A 24,706-nucleotide genomic window follows, 5' to 3' on the forward strand; every position below is an offset into this window, starting at 1 on the left:
GAATCCGATTAATGTCAAAATATAAGATCCGCAGCCGTGATCTTTCTTCCCATCTTTGCTTTTTCTTCGTAAGCGCCGAAAGTTGTTTCCCGTGCAAGTAATGCCCCATTTCTGCCTCAGTGTATTTCCTATCTCCAAAATCCTGCAAGGAAAGAAATAGAGTAGACCCCTTGACAATATTTCCAATTTGAATTGATGTATTATGTATTTTTTTTAAGTCCACATTGAAGGGATTGTTTCTGGTAACTAAGGATCTACCCGTTTGGGTCAAACGTGGTATTTGCCGGGTTAGATAGAGGTGAAGGTGAAGTTCATTAGGGGTTTGAGGGATGTGTGAGTGGTGCCCAGAGGGCGGAGTTCTTGCGCACTGTAAACTTTCCAGATCAAACCTCACTGCAATTGTCTGGAAACAGATGGCAGCGACATTGAACGGGAGCGAGAGTTGAGCGTCAATCCTCACTAAGTAGGGAACTCGTGAAAATAAAAACCACTGGAATATCGAAGATAAAACAAAATGCAATTAAACAGAAGTAACCATTATGTCTTAGCCCGCAATAACTGTAAGCAAGTAACTTCCGATTAAGAACAACAGAAAATCAACGCTCTCACTTTGCACAATAATGTGTTTCCCTCTACTCAAACTGTTGGTTTGAATCTTTTGATTATTTACATTTGAAAGTTTTAAACAAATTTAGCTGTGGCAACTTCCGTCGCTAAGGCATTATGCTACAACATTTAAATAATATGATATATGATAATGAGAAGAAAGGGAATTTAATTATCGGGCGCATAATCTAAACATCCATATATTTTCAAATAATATTTTTGCGCTGCTTTTGAACAGCCTTAAATTATTTTATTTTATTTATTTCTTGATAATAATCTGCAAATTGTTCCTTAATATTCAATTTATACGTGTTTTATGAACAATTTGAGCCACATATTTGACTGTCAGATATTGAATACACGAAACACAAATAAATAGCGAAAATAGAACTGTTGCCAAAATAAGTACAACTGCATAATTAACCAGAATTCATATCTGGACTAATTTGGTTTCTCATCAAATGGATAAAATTAGGGAATAAACGCCGACACTATGGGGTTTTAAAATGTTATATCTGTGCTTAAGCGCATCGTTCTTTATTCGCTCTTTTATTGAATCATCTTATTGACATACTAAGACCATTGTCTTTACATTATCTCAATCGACATTTCTTTTCAAGACTACAATTTTTAAACTTCCTATATTTTATTTCAAATATGAATTTTAAATTATTTGAAAGCAAGCAATGGCGCACTTACGTAATTTGTAATGCTGTGCGTTAGTTAGTGTAAGATGCGAGGGTAAAATGGATCACTGGGATACTGGATTAGTGAAATAAAACATGTCCTCTGTGCTAATTGCAATTATAATGCTGGTATTGCAGACTCTACCTTGGAGGGTGTTACTTGCCTGTCTAAATTTGCAACACATTCACCAGGGCACAGTTTGGGTAAATATGCCGAGTTTATAATCTTCGTGTTTCTTTTAACGTGTTTAATGTCTAAGGGTAAACATATATTTTAGACTTACATGAAACAAATAAAATATGTAACATTGGTTAAATCGTAAACTTTATATTTCTCTTTCTAGCAACTGATTATCAGCGACATATAAGGTATTGGATATATTTTCTATTATGAAAAAAACCACAAGACTTTGAATATTTGTTATTACTTACCTAACTTGCAAGATAGCTTGCTTGCCTTATAATCACGAATAACTCTCCCTGCATAATATACAAAACAATATATTCACTTTTGGCCGAGATGCAGTACTAAATATTACCACGGCAAATCTCTAATTTATTATTATAATTATAATTCATGCATCCATTGACGAAAAATTGCAATAATCTTTAAAAACCAGTTTCCTCCATCTACAAATAGTTGTGCGGGTGATGTAACGAAAATAATTCATATAAACAGAATAGCCAGAAATTCTACAGCTGTTGGTCTGCTATTAAGGCTTTTTTTTGGAACCATTTCCCAGAGCAAAATGTGTTTGTAAACACATCGATTTACATTGGTGAGGCTGAACAGTGAAAGAGTTGGAGCAATTGTTGCTCACAGACTGGGCATCGCCTGAGTCGCAGACCTTGTTCCTGGACGTTAACCTGATCGAGTATGACAGGCCACTTTGTTTGCGGCGCTTTACTGTTGTGAACTCGATCTAGTGAGTATTGTACTCAGTTTCAACACACTGCGTCTATCATAGATCTAAGCACATTTCCTTGATAACTCATCTTACATTCCGAGACATTGTGACGAAAAGCTAAAACTGTTATTTTCGGTTTCGGAGGACTTTACTTCACAGCCTTAAGTTTGACAAGTCTTCAAGTTGCACATTTAACATAGGTCATCATTGATAGTGCTTGTAACAGAATATAAGCTGGAAATTATCAGTATGTCGCCAGAAGACACATACATTTAATTTCATTTCCTCTTGATTTTCTTTTGACAACTGCTGGCTAACCTTTTCAGCAGAGAGGAGCTTGGTCAGAACTGTCAATGGTAGCGTGGGGGCGCTGTTGGTAAAGCAATGAGTCTAACATGTCTCTTTCGCTGTTTACCTAATCTCTCTTTCTTCCCCCCTCTCACTCTCTCTCTCGCTTTCCTTCACAGTTTGTGTCTGTGTTTCAAAAACACAATGCACATATTCGATTGTCTTTTGCACATTATGCATTTCTATCGGCACCAAACGGTTCCTCTTCTCACGGTGTAAACCTCGAGTCCCGGAGCTCAACTGGCTCCAGAGAGAAGGGTGGACTCACTTCCACTTGGCTTGGAGCAGAATCGGCTCTCAGGTTTACACTAGAAAAACTTTAGCGCCTGGCACTGACCCTGCCATAATAAGAAGGCGGATGCATCGACGATCAGAAAAGGTGTACGCAATTTAGCAAACAATGCCGACTCAAAAGGGAATCGACGTTTAAGTCACATGCTTCACTTTTCCAATCAGCAAAACATATTCTCGTGGTCACGCTTAAACATATTTGTGTAAATAAAATATATTGTTTAATTGGTTTATTGAATAGTTGGTAAAATACAAATAACGTGAGGAATAAAAATCTCCCTGTTTTGTGAACCATTAATTTGACTTTAAGAAACGGTGACCAAGGCTAGTTTTGAACGTGCGTGTCAATGAATCAGTTCAAGTTATATATACTATATATATATATATATATATATAGAGTTTATTGGTTTGTTGTGATCCATGATGGAGTCAGTGTTATTTGGGAAAGCAAATGTGTTTTGAATATGATTGAAATAACATTTATCAGCAAATCCTTCACAGTATTTTCGTTGTATTTTTAATGTTATTTAATATTTTGACACCTGGACTATCTGCTAGACATTCCAATCGTTCAGGCTGAGGTTTCTTTTTAACATTGTTGAGATTGCGCAGCTATTTATTGTTCGGACTCATGCAGATGAAGTTCACTGAAGAACACGTTTGATGTTATTAACTGGGAGTTTAAACGTTCAATGAATATAATAAAGCTACTGAGCGATCTTTGTGTGTTTGGTCACAGGGAGATATAATTTAACTCTACCTCTTGTCTCTAGCTGCTCTTAAATATTCAATTTTAGTTTCGCTAAAATGGGCGCCTATGTGTGCACCGACTAAACAAATTATTGGTGCATGTTTTACAAGTATGCCTAGCAGCAGCAATCAACTGCTTTCACTCCAGGGATTTGATTTGAGAAATAATGAAGGTGGGATTTGCCAAACCTCGGTGCACCAGCAGATTTTAAACAGGAAATGGCATGGAATACATAGAATGAACAATCGCTTTGAACTGTGATATAGTATTTTTGATGAAATATAACGTTAGTGGTCCCTTTAAATTGGAAAGTATCGGGCTGGTCAATCCATATCCAGTTACCTCGTTTACATTTAAAACCAGAAATTTGCACATTTGTCCACTGCCCTGTCCGTCAATCTTCTCGCCATCGGAACAAAGGGCATGTTTGATTTTGCAACACAACAGTAAGATTCTGTGATAGATATGTTCCAGATAGGAGATGGGAATAGAAAGCCGTGTGTCGTTTGGAAATTGGTTTTTAAAATGCTCACAGATATACATGCCCATGTATTTGACATTGGTTGAACAAATAAACAGAAAAAAAATCATCTCCAGTGGTTCCAAGTCATTGAACACAGGCGTATTGTTTGCCAAGACTTGATATTTCATAAAGAGGGAATGAAGGATTATTTATTTATATTGCATGAGTAACTATAACTATCATTTTACAATATTTGGTTTTGTCGAGTAACCCAGAACCACTGAAGGTTACCCGATTTAGAACACGCGCGCCTATATATGTCCAAAGTAACAAAAATGTGCTTTTCGATCGTATTAAATATCTAGGAAGAGAAAATTAAATACTTGCAAAGCTTTTCGCCCCGTAAAGTAGATAATTCCCAGGAATGTTCTTGTTCAAATGTCAAATCTCCTAACAAAAATGAAATGACAGCTATTAAAGTTAAGCAGAGTTCGCACCTCAATATTTAATATAAAACGCTGGTAATTGCCTTAACAATTACGCTACACCTTGTCCTTGTGCGTTATCAGTTTCCGCGTCCTGTCATTTTTACAATAATTATCTATGATTCATTTCAATTCGCCTTCTTGCTAAAATTAATTTCATGAATGCGACCACGTTTTTTTTTCTCAAAAACATTTCATTTCTAATTCCTTTAAAATTGACTCCACACCACCGCTATGTAAATAGGTTATATTTTATTGGAAACTTTTTTAGGTAACAAAAGTAGAAACAACGTTTTGAATACTTTTTTTTTCTGGACATGGTATTGACCTGAAATGGTTCAAACTGTAAAAGGAGGTTATGGAAATATCCAATCCATGAGAAAACCCCATCCATGTTTTGAGTGATGCCAATATTAAAACATCATTGAACTAGCGTAAATAAGAAAGGACTCTTCTGATACGTTCCGGAAATGAAAAATGTACTCCTATATAATTACGTTGTGGAAATCATTTGGGACTCGGTAGGATTTTATTTGCGATTCTGAATAGCGAACTAATGTGCGTAAACCCTCGGCCTAGTGCTCCAAATTACAGACAGCATCGTAGGGGGAGGGGGTGGGGGGGAGTGGGGGGAGGACACAACACACCATCCAGTAGCTCGTAATCAACTGGGTGTAAACTATACATTTGACGATATAAAAAAACCGTGCCTGGAAATAGATTCGTGTTGAGATCATTCACATTAACCAAATACCGAATTTAAATATCAAATTCGAGTATTGCCAACAAACTGACGGAGGTGATGGTTTTTATTGGAACCGAGCTCAACAAGCCGAGTTTCTCCAACAATTTCTGTTTTTGTGACAACAAATGATATGCTCAGTAGAGGCTGAGACTGTAAAGACTGTAGGATAGGAAATAATTGTTGTTTTCTACCAAGCTTATTCCAAATTACTCATTCACCTCTTGGTTAAAATCAACGACGGCTGAAATCCATTTTGATGTTTAAAATGCGTTAGTAGTGCTATAAAAACCCCATTGTTGAGAGCATTGCGTAAACATGTCAACCACACATTTAAAATGAGTCATTTATCAGAAATTGGTCACAAATTATACAAGGTTTAATTTGTATTGATTTGCGTGTTTATCTATTTGTGAAAACCTTTACGTAATTGCCTACATAGTCATTGGCTTGTGTTGATATTACCGTATTGTTTTGAAACAAACTTCTTATAATCTGCAAGAAATTGGCACATGTACAGCTGAAGTATTATATCGATGGTAGATTGCCATCAGCCTTGGGAAAGATGACTGCGATAATACAAGTGAACGAAAGTGCTCAAATCTAAATGTATGATGTTGAAGCGGGAAATTGGAATAATTTTATATGAACCTTTTGCTATTTAAAAGAAGTGTCACTTAAAACATTCCTGGATTATCTATTTGCTTAGTCGGAAGGACAATGGAGTATTTCCACTTTAAACGAAGGTTTCTTGTATGCGGGTTGAAGATACAAGTTAGTGTTCACAGACGGTTCCAGATTTCCATATTGTAGTTATCACTTTTCAGCAACAGGGAACCGACATCACTACTTAAGTTTCGTAACTTGAAATATCAGTTTTGATTAATTCATTGGTTTTAAAAGATTTGGAAATAATCTAAGTGCATTTTTTTCTTGAAAACACTCTGAAATCACACTAATGTTGTCCCACCAAATATCGAAGAAATTTGTACGAGGGGTAGGCTTTAATTTATTGAACATCTGGCATAAACATGGACCTGATCAAAAACAGATTAGTTTATTGGGTATTGATGACCTCTCTCAATGTACTGCCGTTTCTGTGATAACGATTAAATTTTATGCTAAATTACTGTATTGTTTACGCACAGAATCAGACTTAAAGCAATGGTAAGAAACGTATGCATTTTGTGTGCGAGCCTGTCTCTAGCCCTGTGTGAATCTGTCCCTGTGTGTATTTGCCCCAATGGTGTCTGCTCTTGTGTGTGGGTACCTGTCCGTGTGTGCTTAGCTGCCCTGTATATGTCTGTCATCGTGTAAGTGTCTGCATTTATATGTCTGCTGCTGTGTGTAAGTTTGTGTGTGGTTGCACTTTCATGTGTGCCTGCCGTATATATCTGTCCCTGTGTATACACATGCGTGTGTGTATCTGCCCCTATATGTGTTGAACTCCTGTGTGTCACTACAACCTGTAGAGTTGGAACTGGTTTGGGAAGCACTGTTTGAAAGTGCAGGTCTTTCCTTTCTTCTGACTCGCCGACCCAATAGGTTGAGCTAATGCTGAGGGCGTCGTGTGAATGAACTGGAAAACACTCGACAGGTCGTGAATAATCGTTTTAATGAGTGTGTAAAGCATGCGACGGGGTGCAGAGAGCTGTCGGGTTAAACAAACAACTTGTACCCTGATGTAATCCGATTGTTAAAGTGCAAAGTGGTGTCATTCCAGTTTTCCGTTCCGTTGGTTAAAACCACAGCTCCAACACGCGGGAGTCCAATTGTCCCAATTAAAGAAAAATAACAATATTTTCTTAACTTGAGTGTGATCTTGTTTAATGTTAGTCTGTGGCTTAGCCAAGCATCAATTCAGACAAAAAGGTGATTTGTGAGCGTACTACAGTCTTTAATCAAAGCCCAAGTTGATGCATAACATGCTTGCCACCCGTAGAGGACAATAAATTGTTATTTTGTTCAATTGATCTATGTAGTATATTTGATTCAGCAACGCGATGAATGAGGGCGATATAATATACAGCCGCAGCATCGGCGAATTGCTTTGATTATAACATTTAGCATTTTGTATGCAAACCAACAACATTGTGTGTGTATGTGTGTGTATATTTCATACGTACTCAAACTATAAAAAAAAAGCCCAGTTTTTGAACCGGGTTGATAAACACTGACACACAAAAATGTTAAAACGTCCTTAAAATTCCACATAATCACGTGCTTCCCAAATGTTGGCCACGTGTGAACCTTGCACAAAATGAGGAGGATTTTATCCGCATGTACAGTCCCAAGTGTACACTGTAGGTCTTTGGAACATTGAAACAATGGGATCGAAATAAATACTTAGTTTCAATTAATTACGACGATGTATTACCCAAACATAAGTAACCGACTGTTGCATGGAAACAAATACCGTGGAACCGCGTCGCTCACCGCCATGTGTGTATTGTGAACAGATCTGGAATCTACTGGGACATTTTAAACTTCCGATTGCGCCCGTTTCTAGGTTCCACACATTTTGTAACGCTCTGGCGCTGTTAGGAAATTGAATTCTAGTGCGGAGAAGTTGCGGTCTTCCTAAATAAACTCACAAGTTGCTGGCAGATTAGTGTCAGAATAGATTCGAGTTTTACGCAAAAGCTATTACTGATTAAAAACCCGAATCTGAAGAAAATTCTGTTTATGGCCCTTATATTTAAATATTGTACATTTTCATTACTATTTTCAAACATTGTAACAAAATCTTTCCTAAAAATATCTGTATGCCTTTATCCTGTTGTGTTCATTAATTGCTATTAATTGTATTTATTTTGACAGACATAATTCAAAAAACAACACCAATATAATATTGCCGAGTAAACGATTCAACCAGGCAGACTTATAGTAATTACACAGTGGCAGAAAAATCAGACTAAGAAAATTGAAGTTTTACACCTTGTTGACAATAAGTGTCATACAATTGGTTCGTTCTCGTGTTTTCAAAGAAAGATCGGAGTAAACTAATATAATTATAAGTGTTGATATTCCAGTTCATATATCAGCCTTACAGGAAATTGTTATGTACCTGCAGGAGCCAAATCGCCCTAATAATCTTTAAAATAAACCCCTAGATTGCTTTTTATTCTGGCTGTTTGTTTGCTCTGCTTTGCTGTGTAAGTAAAATGCACTAACATATGTTTACGTCAATACAGCTGTGCTTTAAGAAACGTTTGTCTTGCTGAAGTGAAAACAGGTTCCAGAAACAAAAACATTTACAACGTCAGAAACAGGCGGTGACAATTCCAAACACGTCAACAGTAACCCGCGAGTTTCAGAGGCATGGGAAATATGGCAGGGTTCCTATTAGAGATCTATTTGTCCAACTGTCGTGTAGTTTTAAAAATCTGTATCGAGCAGAAAGTTTAGAATTTGTTCCAATGCCTGTTCACACCGTTGTGTTAAGTGAGTGTTCGGATAAGTGATTGCTGTACAAATACAACTCTCCGTATTCCCATCATACCGCCTCAAAGTCCCATTTTTCTTGCAAATAATAAAATAATCACGTCTGGCTGTACGAGCAGAACGCAAAGAGGACTGAGTTGTGTTCGGTGAGAATTTTCAGGGAGCCCCGCTCAAGACGGAAGGCGGCAGGCAAGATCCGCGAGTCACTGGGAAGGTTTTGTCTCCTCCGGTAGTCACACGGAAACGCATCTGTGAATCTGATAACATCTTCCTAAAATCATCGTCCCTCCCCAGAATGGTCTTGAATTCACTAGCACAAAGCAAGCAGTCCCACTGTTCACACACACACACGCTCAAATGATAAGGCAGCTCTCGCCTGGAGAGTGACTCCACCGTGGAACCCGCTGTCTGACCAGGTGTCATAGAAACCAATTTTAGACAGCGAGAAATATTGACCAAAGAAAAGGTGAATGTGATGAATGAAATTCTGGTCACAGAGCACGGAGACAGGCTATGGCATAAAGTGCTCTTTTGTACAAATGAAAACATACTTCGGCGCCGTTACAGGTTATGGTGGGTAAATAGCAGAGTCTCGGCCGGAGTAGGAATTGCTATTGTTAAACACGCTAAAGCCATTCCGCGTAAAGTAAAGGGGAAAGGGCAAAGGCATTCTTGAGATTAGATTTCTTCAAGTATTCCCTCTCGAAACAGTTCACTAGTTTTCCGAAAGTACTGTATTAAAAGAAAACATTCACAAAAGCAGATCCTCAGCCATTGCGCATCGGTTTCACCACAAGCAACGTTAAAGACAGAAAACTTTTTTTTATGTAATAAAACTTTTTTCGAGTCTGCTGGTGATCGATGCGTTGGTGCTTCCTACATTTTAGAGCTAATCGCACTATCATCAGCTGAGGATATGTTTGACCGTAAACCTCGAAAAATTGCACACTGACAAACCGAATTTTCTGAAATGTTGTGCAAGCTAAAATCATCTGATTCGGCATCTTCATAAAATAAATATGTAATGTCAATATTTATTTTGTTTTTTTCTTGTCGTCAGGTTCTAGACGTTTATTATTATTTCCATTTTTAATAATTATGCGTTTGAAAACTTCATGGCAGTCTCTTTCAAATTTTGTAAACGTTATTTAGTTATTGTGGAAGTATGGTGACAGCTTTGTGTCACAGCTGAACTAACACATTTTACATCAACTGTATTTTGTTTGAGATTCAATAAAACAGCAAATTTCTCGATAAAATATGCACTGCATCAGCTTGAAATTCGCTGAAATTAATCTTGCATTGTTTAGACGTTTCATCTGTTAGCTGCAGATTGCTTTTGCTGTTTCAATTAAAATAAGTGAAATGTAAAATAGATATTAGCTGGAAATCCACTGAATATTATATGGAGATAGTATAACGTGACAATATTTCGACTATTATTGATATCACCAAAGTGTAACAGCCGAAGTAGAAGTTGCTACGCAAGTTTTTTTTTTGCCTTGTAACATTATAATTATTTAACTTCTCTTCAAGTGAGCACAACTTCAATTAAAATAAAGGTGGTTAGTGCACACTGTCAATTTTAGATTGTAATTTCCTCAGGTCTATTCTAGTTAAAAAAAAAGACATTGCAAAATTTTTTGGAGTTTATTTCACGTATTAATTTCTGCAAAGTCATATGAATTGTCCCCACTTTTTCTCGATTCTTTTAACAACATTAGTTTACATATATAATGAAACGTCTTTGATATGAATTATGCCAAGGTATGGGTTTTGATCGCATGTTGTTGAGATTTTGCATTCCTCGCTAGCGACATCATCATTTCATCGCTCCATTGTTGTTAAGACTTTAAAAAAACGGTTGGGTTAAAGCTAAAATGTTTTAGTATATCTAGATTACCATAAATAAACTTAGCAACCAACTTCGTCTTTTCGTCCAGAAATATCAGAATTTTAATAGTGAAACACATTTCACTGAGCGTTCGGTTGGGGTTGTAATTTTACTTAGTAAAACGCAGTTTCAAACTTTTTGTTTTGAAATTAATTTGCATATCATAGCTCTAAATTTATGAACAAGTATAAAATTGTTGTATTTCGCTTGACTTGAGTTGAAGGACGCTTTCCAAAACCTCAACCGTTAACTTTGCCACTCATATCAAACAGCCAAATACATTATAAGATATGTCACCATGGTTGAAAACATTTTCAGTCATCACACTGAATCAATAAACAATACTTTTAGTGATAGTTTTAACCTGATTCTTCAAACCGAAGAGTCAGAAGCAAACACGCATATATATTTATTTTGTGTTCCTCGTAGTGAACTTGTACATCCAGGTTTGAGAACCTAATAAAACCCCCGCGCGTTTCAGCAGGACAGACAAGACCTGGAAAACCATTAGTGTTTTTGATTTCAATAAACTTAAACCCAACCCTTCCTAAGTACAGTCAATGCAAGTTTTACTTTCTGTAAATATTGATGTTTCCTTTTTTTTGCTTTTCGTTATAATGATTTTTCTTTCAGAATAAACAGAACACACACTTAGTATCTGACGTTACTGCTTCACATTAAAGTAGATGAGTCAGGAACGATCTGATATGTCTCACGATTAGCTAAGTTATTGACAAGGAGCTGGATAAGCACAGCGTCGTTTCATGAAAATTATGACAGTATATGACATATGTTTATTGTCTTTTATTTCCTTAGTTAATGTTTTGGATAACAAAATTAAATTTAACCGGCATAATATGGCGCTTACCATTTGCAGGTGGTTAGACTAAAAATGTATCAAAGCTAGACCCAACTAGTGCCTATGGAAAATATGATCGCTTTTCTTTCAAGTTTCCTTGATGAAATCAAATACACTTAAATTTGATCTAATTTAGCATTATACTGTGCACTGAGTGTTGGGATGATTTACCTCTTTTACCTTTGAGTTCTAGGGTCTGACAAAGGCTAGACAGATGGAATAAATCATCCCAACAATTTGATGCTTCTTAAGGGCTGTAACTGAAACAACTTTGTCCTGCATTAACCCAGTTTTCATTGGATATGAGTCTACAGCACAAAACTGTCTGTAATTTGGCACCAATTGCAGCTGATTGGATAGTCTCACTTAGATAGGCCACATTGATGACTTGATGTATAGTAAATGGAAATATCAGGGCAATGATCTTTTAGCTAGGGCAAGAAATGCATGAAATAACACACCAAACACAAAACAATACCTATTCCTGCAGTAAACTTAAGATATCCACCAAGCTGTTTGGCATGTTTTGTGATTTAGAAAGTTCAGTAGTTTGAAGGTTAGTACACAAAGGGAAACAAGTAAACATCTGTGATATAAATATAAGGTAATTACCAGATAAATTGACATTCTCTTATTTAATTTCCTTGTTTATTTTTAAGTGTGTTTAACTATTTATGTAAGAACATATTTGAAATAGTAAACATTATTTGATTGCTTTTATTTAGGTGATAATAAATGCTGTTTTAAATTTGTTAATAAAATTAGAAGTACCTATTTTCTTTACACTGATAAGAATTGTTAACTAGATTATTTCTAATGCATACCATATTAAAATAATTCAGAGACATACTCTTTCTTCTACTATTTAGCAGTTGATATTTGATCTAAATAAAACACATTTCCTCATTACAAAAATGTGCAAAAATATAACTACCAAAATCATTTCATTGATTTTATTTTAAGAGCAAAGAATGTTTACCTCATTTATATAAAATATTTTTTGTTCAGTGCTGTACATCTCAGAACATAAAGCCAGGCAAACAATTATCAACTAAAACTTATTGAAATATCTGTTGAAAATATGGTATAAAACTTGCATACTACTGTAGAGTCAGATGTACATGTAAGCATATGAACATAAAGGATGGGGAGAAAGGCTGGCCATTTAACTTTACTTATGTTTAGTTTTATTTTGAACAAGTCATATGTTTGGTTACTTTACTAAACTACTTGCTTGCTTGGTCACCAAGTGTCCACTAATTCTTCAACAGAATTGCATATTATATAAAACTAATATCAGTTTGAAAAGCAACACTACATGCGTTAATTTAGGGTCTGGAGTCCCTCGTGTCTACTAATTACTTATGCAAGAATGTGCAGGCATCATGAAGAATAGAGGACATTGAGCTGGTTAAAACCAACAATTACCTCATGCTTTAATTAACAAATTGATCCTTTTTCTTCTAGCACGATGCTTTTGCATACATATAGTAAAACAATACCCTGGCTCTGTATTTTCCAAAAATCACATATTCACTTTTTTTATGATTTGTGAATAAAGTGTGAGATCACACAATCTAAGCTTTTAATGTGATTTATTAACATTTAGCTAGAGTGTGATTAATTAAGAATGTGCACATTCAAGACTATGTATATGTATGAAATTGCTTCTACTATACAAACAAACTAAATGTGCTCATTTGGACATCACAATAATAGAATATCTAAACTGACTAACTTTATTCCCATTTGTCCCTATTATATTGTACATGCTATAGGTACTGCTGTGTAAACACAAATAAACTATTTACATTGATATTGAGAGAGATATTTGTAAATTAAGTATAATTATATTGATATACATGCATTAACAAATCAAGGAATGGTGACTTGTTTTTTTTTGTGTGGGCAAGGTTACACTATAGTTCTTCTTGATGATTTATAATGAGATAATACTGGAACAAACCAGTACAGAGAGTGCCCACTGAGGTTTGTTTTCAGCAAGCAGAAAGGATGCATTTTTCCAAAGTATTCCTTTGTTGTTTCCAGACATCACATGGCAAGAACTTATACTTTTATGGTTTCTTTAACAAAATAAGATGCTTAAAAGTGCCTCACCAACCTAGCAAATACGAAAGCCAGACTATTTTTCCTTGGCTTTCAGAAAATTCATTCTCAATCAATCAGGGAATACAGTCTGGAGGTAATATCTTTCATAAATTCCTCCCCCTTACTGGGAAGCCATTTGGTTGGGTCTTCAGTACAAAGTAGACACTTAGTAAGAATACACTCCTCTAGAACAATCCAGTTGCAACTAAAATGCATTAGCATCTGGAATAGAACTTTGGTTGCAATATTATTAATACCTTTTCATTTCAATCCATTGAGCCTTCAAGAACTGGGATGTTATAAAATTAGTTCATGTTATTTCGGAAAGTTTCTAGAAGTTTAGAGCATTGTACCTGATTTATATTAAATGCCCAGTACAAATGAATTTACATTATATGTCAATGTTTGAATAACTAAACTGTATTTATTCTAATGGCCATGAAACATTGAAACTGATTATCTGATGTATTTTCTTGCAACAAAAATAAATCATGTTTGAATTAAATTTCCATGAGAATTTAATTTTGCAATAGAGTTTGGAATGTTTACATCTTTGGTAAGATTTTGTTAATAGCTTATTATCCTGAATTATTATTTGGGATAATTATTACATGTGAAAAAATGTATCAACTAAAACTTCTCCTTTAGCACTTCATCACTGCTAAGTAACAGTGAATGAGTGTGTATTTGTTTTCATCAACACTGTTAGCTTTATCTTCTACAAAAGTGAATGTTTACATCTTATGCACAATGCTGTATCTATTCTGACAGATATTTTTGTTAAGCTGGTGCAGCGGCATTATGATGATACTATATTAGTTTATAAACAGTTAGGTTAGATTCCATACAGTGTGGAAGCAGGCCCTTCAGCCCAAACCAACCCTCCAAAGAGTAACCCACCCAGACCCATTTCCCACTGAATGATGCACCTAATACTATGGGCAAGTTAGCATAGCCAATTCACTTGCACATCTTTGTGGCTGTGGGAGGAAACTCACACAGACACAGGGAGAATGTGCAAACTCCACAGTCACCCAAGGATGGAATTGAACCTGGGACCCTAGACCTGTGAGGCAGCAGTGCTAACCACTGAGCCACCATATCATACCCTGATTGGTATCAAGCAGTACAACCATCAGAGACAGAAACATTCATTTTGACAGAAACTTTCTGAAGCTCGTGTCCACTCTTATCAGGCATGGATGTGGTAGAAGTTCAGCATTAACAATCTGATAAATGATTGCAATTACATTGAATATAAAATATAATTGTTCGTCCCATATGCATTGCTCACTGTTTCAAAGAAAGAGAGTAGGAAATTGAAGTTATCGGGATAACTTTCAATCTAGGAAGAACTGGAGTTGGAATAGAATACTAAAGACAACGCTAACTATTATATTTTAAGATTTCATGGATTGGTTACCTAACCAGACTTCGGTTTTTTAATGGGTGCAACCATTTTAAAATGCAATGCAATAATTGTTTGAATTTGCAGCCCTGCAGGTAAATATTCTTTTGGGGGACCATTGCTGAATTAAACTTTAAATAAATATCAGAATGCACCAGTTGTTTATTAGAGTTAATGAGAAAGGTGTCACTCTTATAATTTTTTCCCACTGTTACAGGTTTGGTGTGCCACCTTATGGAGTTAATGTGTGATGCAAACTATGCAATCCTTTTAATTATATTGATAATCTGCAACACATTGCTTTCCAATATATTTTCTTTAACTCCCAGTAATTTTAGCTTTGCTCCAATTTGCAAAGCATTTAGAATTAATTACAATATTTTTGGAAGAACCCATATCTTTGAAATTTGGAAGATAAAAAATGCAAGAGAGCGCGAGGAGTATTAAAACCAAGCCACGCATACCTACATGCATCAGCACTGGAAAGCTAGCTATATAAATGCTCATTCAATAAAATTATAAATGGCTCATGCTGTCCAGTATAATTCCTGTCATCAAAAATGTACTTGTAATGTCCTCTTGTTAAAACAAAATAGTGGCACAGTCTGATATATTGTCAATTTTTTGTGATTAGGCATTGCTGGTCTGTAATGTTCTTTAATCATATGACAGTGGTGAGAGTATTATCAGTAATCATAAATAAAGTGGCATTCTCAGAGGGTGAAAAGATGGAGCAAATGGTGAATGAATGTTCAATGTTATGAATGAACAATAAATGTTATTGCTGGAAATATCGAGAATGCTGAATGCTAGAGTGTATTCTGTGGAAAACACTGAGCTCTGCAGCAGCCCAGTGCAATACTGGTTGAACAGTTCAAGGTGAGACTTGCAATGCTGATGAAGTGGCAGAGTTAATGATTGAAATGCAGGAAGATATTTGAAGTAGCTATCTGGGAAGAGGGAACATTGATTATAAATGAGCAAGTTGGTGAAGCAGCTGGGAAGTATGGCAGAGGAGAAAACAAGCAACATGGCAAGTTGTAAGATGCAAGTTTAAAAACCTGATGAATGAGCGGCACTCTGAAAGCTAGTGTGCTTCCAATTAAACCTGTTGGACTATAACCTGGTGTTGTGTGATTTTTAACTTTGTACACGCCTGTCCAACACCGGCATCTCCAAATCATACGATGTAAGTAATTGCATAGCAGACACAAAACACATGGAAAGAATGAGATGCTGTGATGGAGTAATATATAATTTGAAAAAGATAGTTGTAGTCAATGGGCTGGAATTCATTTTTGTTGAGGCATATACGTATGGTGTTGCTGACTAGGTTGAATCAAGCAAGTTACTGTCTTTCAAATCAGTGGTATGTGAGGATGCTGGTTAGCTCATTTGACTTGATGGCTGTCTTACAATGCAGAAGTAGCACCAACAATGTGGGTTCCATTTCAGGGTGCTGTGAAGACCTCTCCTTCTCAAACCTGTCCCCTCACCTGAGGTATGGTGACTCTCAGATTAAACTGTCATAAGTTGTTTCTCTCTAATAAGAGAGCAGCCCTGTGGCCTGGTAGGAGTATGGTGACATAACCTTTTGTGTATGCAAGGGTTATCCACTTATAGAAAGTTTTATGGCTCATCTGTGCTTCATTGAAAATAATTGTGTATCATATTTTGGAATTTGCTGTGATAAGATGGAGCAGCACGTGCAGCATGTAACCATAGTGAAAAGACAGCTCATAAAGCGAGAGCACATAACTCCTGTCATGCGATAAGAAAATAATGATCAGTGGCTGAAGTATGGAAAGTAATAGCAGACCTTGGGGAATAAATCTTTGTCAATGCACATTTTATTTTCTGTAGTGGTTAAAGCTAACAGTCTTGTTGAATGTAACAGTTCTACAGAAAACAAAGCAGGCTGTTTAATTTCCTCTGTGTATCAGTTAAAACAAAATGCTTTCATTAGCTTTCTCTAACTTGGGCAAATCATTTCCCATTTGATGCAGCTGTTAAACAAGAAAATAATGCACAAAAGAACCAGTTACTCAGTTCACTGAAAACAATGAAAGAAAGTTGCGACAAAATACGCCGTTCACAATTAGAAGGATTCTCAAAGCTCTTTATAGACAATAAAGTACTTTTGAAATGTAATCTGTGTTGAAATGTAAGAAACATGGCAGCACATAGCAAGGTCTCACAAATAACCATGTGGTAATGATCTGTTTTGGCAATACTGGTTGAGGGATAAATATTAACCGGGGCACTGGGGATAACTCCCATGATCTTATTTGAAAAAATGCCATGTTTACATCTATTACATTCACCTAAGAAGTTGGAAAGGGTTTCTCTTTAACATCTTCTCTGAAAGAAGGCTTTCTTATCAGTGTTACCCTGAACTGTCTGTGTAGATTTCATGCTATGTCTCTAGAATAGGAGTTGAACTCACAGTCTTCTGACTCAGGAGTGCAACTACAGAGTCAAAGCTGAAACAAATGTTAAGTCAGAGGAAAAACATGGAAGATAACTGCTGAAATTTGCAAAATTAGCAATTATGTCCAAAGGGAAGAGGAGTGAAATGCAAGACATTGAAAAGGGATGATGTGGATTCCTCGGTCAACTGGTTCTTTCAAAAACTTGACAATGCATTGAAGTATACTGTTACTGTGGTGAAAGAATTCTAATTATTATGGATAGTATATTGGAATGACAAATTATTCTATAACATTGGGTTCATATGAATTAGGAGCAAAGGTAGGCCATTTGGCCTTTCAACCTTTCTCTTCCATTCAGTAAGATCTTGGCTGATTTGTTTGCGTTCTGAACTCCATGTTCCCACCTATCCTGAATGAACATTGATTCTCTTACCTGTCAAGAAATTAGCAATCTCTACTCTAAAAACATTGAATGAGCCCACCTCCACCATCTTCTGTGGTAGAGGTACAAAATAGAAACTCAAAACTAGAAATCCGTGAGGCACTGAGCACTGTCAACAGTTGCAGTATTGTACCAAAACACACCCAGTATCTCTCTCAATCAACATTACCATCAAGCCAGGGGATCAACCCTGGTTCAAACCACAGTACAAAGAGCATGCAAGGAGTAGTAGCACGCAAACCTTAAAGTCCGGTTTCAACTTGTATATCAAAAAACATAGGAAGGAAATGCTGAACAGAGCTGAGTGATCTGCAACCAATGAAGATGTTCAAGGCTTTGCCAGATCTAATCATGAGTGTTGGTGAACTGGGCAGTGAGGTGGAAGATGAAGTTCAACATGAAGGTGTGAAGTGATGCATTTTGCCGGGAAGAACATGGACAGATGATATGAAATAGTACATATAACAGCAAAGGAATTGCTTATACCGTGCGTAGATCTCTGAAAGTGGCAGAACAAGTGGAGATGACAGTTAATAAAGCGCATAATATCCTGTGTTTTATTAATAGAGGCAGATGGCAAAACAGTGAGGAGATTATACTGAACTAAGACACATATTAGACCTCAAACAATTATTATGCACAGTTCTGGGTGGCACTCCATAAAGATGTGAACAGATTGAAAAGAGTCCCGAAGAGATTTATAAAAATGGTTCCAGGAATGAGCCACTTCTGTTCTGAGGATATAGTGAAGAGATTGAAAGTGTCCTCTTTGGAGGAGGAAGGCTAGGAGGAAACCTGATGGATGTTTTCAGACTTATTGGACCCAGGTTGGGGGGGATCTCTAAAATATGAAACCATGAGATATAACAGAATGAATCCATTTGGCCCACTGAGTCTGCTCTGCCATTTGATCATGGCTGATACATTTCTTAACCCCATTCTCCTGCCTTCTCCAGTAACCTTTGATCCCCCTACTGATCAAGAACCTAGCTATCTCTGTCTTAAACACACTCAATGACTTGGCTTCCACAGCTTTCTGCAACAATGGGTTCCACAGATTCACCACCCTCTGGCTGAAGAAATTCCTCCTCATTTCAGTTCTAAAGTATTTCTTTTCACTCTGAGGCTGTGCCCTTGAGTCCGAACAGTGGAACCATCTTTTCCACATCCACTTTATCCTAGCCTCTCAGTATTCAGTACAGAGATGCAGAATCCTCAATTGCTCCTCACATGCAAAGCATTTCATCCCTTGTTATCATTCTTGTATACCTCCTCTTGACCCTCTCAGAGGTTAGCGCATCTTATTATAGATACAGGGCCCAAAATATTCCAAATTGACCAGAACTTATACAGCCTCAGCTGTACATCTTTGCTACTGTAATCTAATCCCCTCAAATTGCATGTTAACATTGCATTTGCCTTCCTAACTGCCAACTGAACCTGCATGGTAATCTTAAGAGAGTCCTGAACTAGGACTCCTAAGTGTTTTTATGATTCAGATGTCAAAAGCCTTTCCCCATTTAGAAAATAAGAATTCTAACAAATTCAAAGAATTCTAACAGATTTATCAGGGATGACCACCCCTTAATTAATCCAAGCAAACATAACCCTTTTTTTGTACCATGCATTTCTAAGTCCTGTGCAATCTCATCCTTAATAATGGACTTTAAAATCTGACCAATGACTGAGGTCAAACTAATGAGCTGATGATTCCCTGACTTCTGCCTCCCTCCCTTCTTAAACAGGGGTGTCATTTTAGCCATTTTCCAGTTCTCTGGGGTCTTCCCTGATTCCAGTCATTCCTGAAAGATCATTATCACTACATCCAGAATCTTGTCAGCTATCTCCTTCAGAACTCTGGGGCGTAGTCCATCCAATCAGGGTGGTTTATCCACCTTCAGACTTTCCCCGGCATCTTCTCCTTAAAGATCCACTAAGCACTCTTCTGCCCCTTGACTTTCTTAAAGTTCTGGTATGCTGCTGGTGTCTTGCACCATGAAGACTGGTGCAAAGTATCAATTCAGTTTCTCTGCTATTTCTTTGTTCTCCATTACTACTTTTTCAGAATCATTTTCCAGCAGTCCAATGACTACTGTTGCATCTCTCTTACCATTTGTATTTATACAAAAATCTCTTGTGATCTTCTTAGTGGGGTGGCACAGTGGTTAGCACTGCTGCCTCACAGCGCCAGAGACCCGGGTTCAATTCCCGACTCAGGCGACTGACTGTGTGGAGTTTGCACGTTCTCCCCGTGTCTGTGTGGGTTTCCTCCGGGTGCTCCGGTTTCCTCCCACAGTCCAAAGATGTGCGGGTCAGGTGAATTGGCCATGCTAAATTGCCCGTAGTGTTAGGTAAGGGGTAAATGTAGGGGTATGGGTGGGTTGCGCTTCGGTGGGTCGGTATGGACTTGTTGGGCTGAAGGGCCTGTTTCCACACTGTAAGTGATCTAATCTAATCTAATCTTTGGTATTGCTAGCTGGCTTTACCTTACATTAGATCTTCTCCCCCAAGCGTTATTGCTTTTTTAGTTGCCTTCTGCTGGTCTTTAAAGGCATCCTAATTCTTTGGCTTCCACATTTTTTGGCTTCCCACTATTGTATGCATTTTCTTTTATGCTGTTCCTAACTCCCACTGTCTGTCATGGCTGCCTCATCCTCCCCTTTGTATATTTCATTGCCCTTGTGATGAATTTCTGCTCTGCCTCTTGAATTACCCCCAGAACCTCCTGCCATTGCTGTTCCACCACCTTCCCTGCTATGTGCCCCTTCCAATCAACTCCAGCCAGTTCCTTCCTCATCCACCTTTACTCAATTGTAATACTGTTACAGCTGATTACAGCTACTCCCTCTCAAACTGCAGGGTGAATTCCGTCATATTTATCTTCAGTGCTCCCTAGAGGTTCCTTCACCCTCAGCTCTGTAATTAAGTCAGTCTCATGACGCATCACCAAATCCAGAATTGGTCTGTTCACTAGTGGGCTCAACCAGAAGCTGCTCCAAAAAAATTGTCTTAGGCATTCCACAAATTCCTTTTCTTGGGATCTGCTACAAACCTGATTTTCCCAGTCTACCTGCTTATTGAAGTCTCCTTTGATTATTGTGACCTTTTTACATGTCTTTTCTATCATTTGATTAATTTTCTGCCCCACTTACTGACTACTATTAGGAGACCTGTACACAACTCCCATTAAGGCCCTTTACCCATTGATGTTCTTTAACTCACATGGATTTTATGCATTCCAACCCAGTAATGCTTCCTGAAGTTACGAACAAGGCAATACCACCCTCTTTGCCTGTCTTTTTCATAAGACAGATCCATGATCCCCTTGGAGCCATGTCTTGGTGATACCCAAAACACCATACTTGCCAATTTAAATCTACGCTCCAAGCTCATTTACGTTGTTTCAAATACTATGGGCATTCAAGTACAACACCTCAGTTCTATGTTGACTGCACCACTTCACAAAATTGTCCCCTAAACTGCTGCCTGAAATTAGGTTCCCGATCCTCTCCATACTCTCTATTACTTGTTCTGGAAACATTAATAAATCCTCCTGAGACTTCCTCCCTGTTAGCTTTTTCAGTGCAAGTGAACTGTTAGGCAAATGTGAGGGCTGAGGCTCCTTCAGCACTACCTCCTGGATCCCTCTACTCTCACTCATACTTACACCTTCCTATCCCCAACCATGGACTGAATTTGAGGTGTGACTGCCCCCTGAAACACAATGCCCAGGTAACTCTCCCCCTTCCTGATGTGTAACATTGTTCGAAAGTCAGACTGCAGCTCATCAACTCTGAGCTGGAGTCCCTCAAGCAACCAACTCTTGTTATAGATGTGGTCACTATGAACCACAATGAGGTCCACCAGCTCCCATATCATGCAGGTACAACACATCACAAGACTCTGTATCTCTATTTTAATTTAGTTCTTCTTGAATTGTTTTCTTTTAATTTTATACTGGTCTTTTAGACTATAGCCTGTGAATATTTCTCCTATGTGCCTTCAATAGAAACTTAATCTACAATATATAGTCAAATTAGCAGCTATTTATCCTGTTAAAAAAAAACCTTACAACGTATAAGCCAAACTATGGGGGCAGCATGGTGGCTCAGTAGTTAGCAATACCACCTCACAGTGCCAGGGACCTGCATTTGATTCCTGCCTCCGGTGACTGTGTGGAGTTTGTACATTTACATTGAGTCTGCATGGGTTTCCTCCCACAGTCCAAAGATGTGCAGGCTAGGTGGATTAGCCATGGAAACTGCACAGTTACAGGCATGGGTCTAGGTGGGAAGCTCTTCGGAGAGTCGGTGTTGACTTGATGGGCTAAATGCCCTGCATTATGCTGGAAGGGTTCTATTTTTCTAAATAAAAGCAACCATAAAAACACCTCTTTCCCTCTACACTAAATTTCCATTTGCCTTCAAAGTCCTTAACTATATAATCACTTGGGCTGTGTCTCACTCTAGATACAACCTCTCCTTCATAACCATGTAAAACATACTGATAGTTAATAGGGAGAAACTGTTCCAATTCATGAAAATATTGAGGATGATAGGACAACAGTTTAAAGTGATCTGCAAACGTAACAAATGTGCTATGAGGAAAAGCATTTTCACAAGAGTGTTTCAGATTTGGAATGCACGACCTGGACATTTGGCAGAATCAATGACAGCATTCAACAAGATATTGTTTCTATGTGAATGATTATTCAACGTGCAAGGCACATGGAACTAAACCATAAAACTTGTGAAGAGCTGATGCAAACAAAAGGAGCTGAATTACACTGCATTTGTGCTGTAACAATTCTATGATTCTGTGATATCACAAAACAGCTGAAGGACATGAACGCTGCAAAGGGTCTGTGTTCTAGAACTAGCCATGCACCAAACCAAGCTGTTCCGATACATCTACAACACCAGTATCTACCTGGTGGAAATTTGCTCAGATATGGCTGTACATAATAAGCAGGACAAATCTATCCTGGTCGATTACTGCACTATCATTCTACTTTTGATGATCAATAAAATGATGCAAGAGTCATGAATAGTGCTGTCAAACAGCATTTGTGAAGCAAAACCTACCCACTAATGCTTAATTTGGATTCTGTCAGGGGTACTCAGCTCCTGACCTTATTACAGCCTTGGTACAATCATGGACAAAAGAGCTGAATTCCAGAGGTGAGCTCAGAGCGACAGCCCTTGACATCATGGCTGCATTTGGCTGAGTGTGGCATTAAGGAGCAAAACTGGAGTCAATGGAAGTCAGAGGGAACTCTCTGCTGGTTAAAGTAATATCTGGCACAAAGTAAGATGGTCTTGGTTGTTGGGGGTCAGTCATCTCAGCTCCAGAATGTCTTTGCAGGAATTTCTTATAGTACTGCCCTAAGCCCAACTACCTTCTTCACAAGGTCAGAGTTTTGATGATGACTGTAAAACATTCAAAGGCATTCATGATGGCTTTGAAACTGGAGCAGTCATGTCCAAGTACAGAAAAACTTGGACAATATCCAAGTTTGGGCTGACAAGTGGCAAGTAACATTCATGGCAGACAAGTGACCAGGCGATGACCTTCCTTGACAATTGCCTCTTGACATTCAATGACATTACCATCAATGAATGCCCCATTGCCATCATCCCAGGGAGTATCTTGACCACAAACTTAACTTGACTTGCCTTGTAAATACAATGGCTACAAGAATAGGTCAGAGGCGAGAAATTCTGCAGCAAGTAACTCATCTAAGTCTGTTCATCAGTCAAGGCACAAGTGAGGAGCATAACAGAAAACTCTTCAGTTACTTGGATGGGTGCAGTCCAAGAAAGGTCCACTTCACCCAAGACAAGGCAGACTACTTGATTCTCAAACATTCAATCTCTCCATCACCAATGGTCTATAGTAATAGTGTGTACTGTCTGTAAGATACACTGCAGAAATTCACTAGGCTTCATATTACTGCCAAACCCACAAACATCTAGAAGGACAAGAGCAGCTGATGCATAGCACTATCACCAGCGCAAATTCCCCTCCAAACCTATCATCATCCAGACTTGGAAATATATTGCCTTACCTTCTGTGTTACTGGGTCAAAATCCTGGAACATCCTCTCTAATAGTATTGTGCGTGTACTTACAATAAATTTCCTGCAATAATTTAAGAAGGTAGCTCACCACCACTTTCTCAAGGGTGATTAAGAGTGGACAATAAGTTATAGCCCAGGTAAAGAAGGTCATATCAAATGTACAATTCAGTCACACAACCCTGGGGCTATTTTCCCTGGAGCGCGGAGGATGAGGGGTGACCTTATAGACGTTTATAAAATCATGACGGGCATGGTAAATAGACAAGGTATTTTCCCTGGGGTGGGGAGAGTCCAGAAGTACAGGGCATAGGTTTCAGGTGAAGGGGAAAGATTTAAAAGGAATGTAAGGGGCAAATTTTTCATGCAGAGGGTGATGCATGTATGGAACGAGCTGCCGGAGGAAGTGGTGGAGGCTAGTCCAATTACAACATTTGAAAGGCATCTGAATGGGTACGTGAATAGGAAGGGTTAGAGGGATATAGGTCAACTGCTGGCAAATGGGATGAGATTAGTTTAGGATATCTGGTCAGCAGGACAAGTTGGACAAGATGCTGTACATCTCTGTGACTCTATGACTCTATAACCCTCTGAGAGGTTTTACCCTCATCTCTTAGGTAATCCTTAATTTGAAAACATCTGCTCCTTATTTTGTCTTACTGACTAGAACATAGAACATTACAGCGCAGTACAGGCTCTTCATTCTTTGATGTTGCGCCAACCTGTCATACCAATCTGAAGCCCATCTAACGTACACTATTC

Source organism: Hemiscyllium ocellatum, chromosome 8 (genome assembly GCF_020745735.1).
Source record: "Hemiscyllium ocellatum isolate sHemOce1 chromosome 8, sHemOce1.pat.X.cur, whole genome shotgun sequence".
Lineage (NCBI taxonomy): Eukaryota > Metazoa > Chordata > Chondrichthyes > Orectolobiformes > Hemiscylliidae > Hemiscyllium > Hemiscyllium ocellatum.